The sequence below is a fragment of the Lonchura striata genome, chromosome 1A (genome assembly GCF_050655825.1).
Source record: "Lonchura striata isolate lonStrDom1 chromosome 1A, ASM5065582v1, whole genome shotgun sequence".
Classification (NCBI taxonomy): Eukaryota; Metazoa; Chordata; class Aves; order Passeriformes; family Estrildidae; genus Lonchura; species Lonchura striata.
The window spans coordinates 16,987,359-16,990,052 of record NC_140741.1 but is presented as its reverse complement, the minus strand read 5'-3'; positions in this window follow the sequence as shown (position 1 = coordinate 16,990,052).

Genomic DNA, 2,694 nt, shown 5'->3' with positions numbered 1-2,694 from the left:
TTCAGATTCTGGGGAGCAGCACTCCCACCTCCACAGGCCTACCTAACCTTGCAGGTCAGGCTGCTTGAAGAAGCTTTGTTTTCACTTTGCCATCAGCTTTCAGAAAGCATCTGTTTCCCTCTTCCAAGTCATCGACCCACCCAGCACAGGTGCCTCCTCTCTTCAGGCAATTGCACACTGTGTGTACTCCCCCTGGACATGCACTGGCTGCTCCACTTCCAGGACTGTGTATTCCCAGGGCCAGGATCATTGTTCCTTCCAGAGCTCTTCTCACTAATACACTTCTGGGCTGGGATTCAGGGTAACTGAGGAGAGATAAAAGGCATTTACCTTTCTTCCCCTTCCCCAGCCTCTGTTTAAGCCAAACACCAATCTGCTCTCTGTCCTCCTCTCCACCTTGCCTTTATCACCACAGATTACATCCAGGCTATCCCAGTCCCTCCCTGGAACCAAGGGTGGCTCAGAGGGTGATCTGGTTGCCTGATGCTTCCTTTCACCACTCAGTTCTGCTTACTGAGTCCTAGAGCTCCTAGGTGGGCAGTCTGCTGTCTCCAGGGCTGCCACTGTCCTGCCCAGCAGGGGTGGCCCAGACCACAGGGCCCTCCTTTGGAGTGAGGTGGTGCCCTGCTTCTCAGGGGCCAGGGGGACTGTGTGGGGGACACAAAGGTTCTTCCCATCTGCCAGAATTCAGTCACCCCAAAGTATAGCACCAGTTTCAGGGCCAGCCAGAATCAGTCCTGACCAGCCTGGGGCAGTTCATGGTTTCCTCCTGTCCAGGCTGCCTCCTGCACTATACCTGCCATTCCCCACACAATAATCACCACAGAGGGATGGCAAGATTACTTCTTCATCCTTGGCTGTGCCCAGAGCTTGCTATTTCAGCAGAGGCAATTAAGGGACAAAAGCATGAAGACAAAAAGCATCATCAGTTCTGACAATATGGGAGATCCACCAAGGTGTGCTCCTGGACTGATCTGAGCTCAGAGTGAAAAAGAGGCCGAGGTCTTCTGCAGTCAGAGCTGGCCAAGCCCCTGAGATCTACCTCCTGGCATCCAGAGATTGAAATGGAACCCCCCACTGAGCAAGATAAGTCTCCCCTCCAAGTGAAGCAGACATTCCTGCTATGCATCCCAGTGATTCAAGCATGAAATCTGCATGTCCTCACCTCCAAACCCTGGTTCAAGCTGTGCCTGTGTCTGTGCCCTGTGTCTCTGGGTAGAAGCTCCAGACCCCTGAAGCTCTTCCCCTTAGTTGTAGATATGATCACACCTCACAACACTGTCACCTCCCTACTTTGCCTTCAGGTGTTCTCAGTGGGCCACTGGGTCTCTCTGGTAAGCGCTGTCCATAAGGACATACCCACTTCCCTTATTTTGGGTTCTGTTCTCAGATTCCAAACACCACTGGTCACCAAAGTCACAACTTGTGGTGAAATTACAGTTACTAAATGCAAAGTCAGCAAAACAAACTGAAAACTCATGAGATTACTCCTCCTGTTCCAGTGCACGTGGATCAAGGAAAAAAAAAGAAAGCAAGACCCTCCTCCCCCTCACAGTTCCTCAATGTCAGTGCTCTCTGTAAAGACATGGCCAAGGACACAGGGCACAAGATTTAGCAGCCTGACTGTCACAAGGTGACTCATGCAGTACTTCTTCTTCCCCCAAGGCCCCCACCAGATTTTCAGGAGAGGCAAACAGTGGAAAGCTGACTGGTCTTACAGCTCTGAGAGGAAAGGCTCCAACTCACAAGAGCTAACAGCAAAAACAAAATACAAAACTTCTGCCTGAAGCCTCTTGTGACAGGATGGAGGCATCTCTCTGACTTGAAACCATGAGGGAAAATTCAACCCAAGCGGCAAAAGATAAGCATCAAGTTGTGTAAAGATTTTGTGATCCAAGTGAAAGCACATTGCATCCTGCCAGGGATGCCTGATGGTGCTGATATGAAGCAGGAGGAACATTAAAGAAGAAAACCAATTACCTTGCTGTCCTTAGCTAAATGGAGCAAAAAATATGAAGCTGCAGATAGCAGAGAGAGGCATCCAGAGCAAAATGCTCGCACCTGAAGAAACCCTTCACATGTGAATAAGCAGCAAAGCCTCCCAGGCAAGTCTGGGTTTTTCCATTGCACTGTGACGTCTTCAGCAGAACAGCGAATGCTTGTCTGCAAAAGCATCAAAGCCAGTTTCTGATGGGAGACTGCCACTGGCCACTACCGCCTGTGATTACAATCGTGCATTTTATCCTGCAATGTCCTCAGCACCTCCCTAAAGACAGAGGGACAACACGATCATTATGCCACTCATTTAAAAGTCACCGTTTCTCTTTTTAGACTTTCAAAACACTCGCAAAAAACCTCTTCCAAAATTCAAAATAAACCTGGGTTTTGTTTTTTTTTTTTAGATGCACTCTATCATAAAAGTTACTCCTAAGCCCCAGCTCCCAGTGGAAGTTGGCGGAGGAACAGCCTCTCCTGGCTCTCACAAACCACCGAGGTTTGCGCTGCCGGGTCGCTGCGGTAGCACAGGGCCACAAGTCCCCGGCAAGGGGCACCAGCCAGGGCCACCACCCTGTGGCGGGGACTCAGGGCTCGGGGAGACGCCGGTGTCTCACGGCCCCTCCGTCCCTCCCGGCCGGGCAGAGCCCCGGCGCGGCAGCCGCGGCCCGCTCCGCCCCTGAGCCCGCCGGGCCGGGC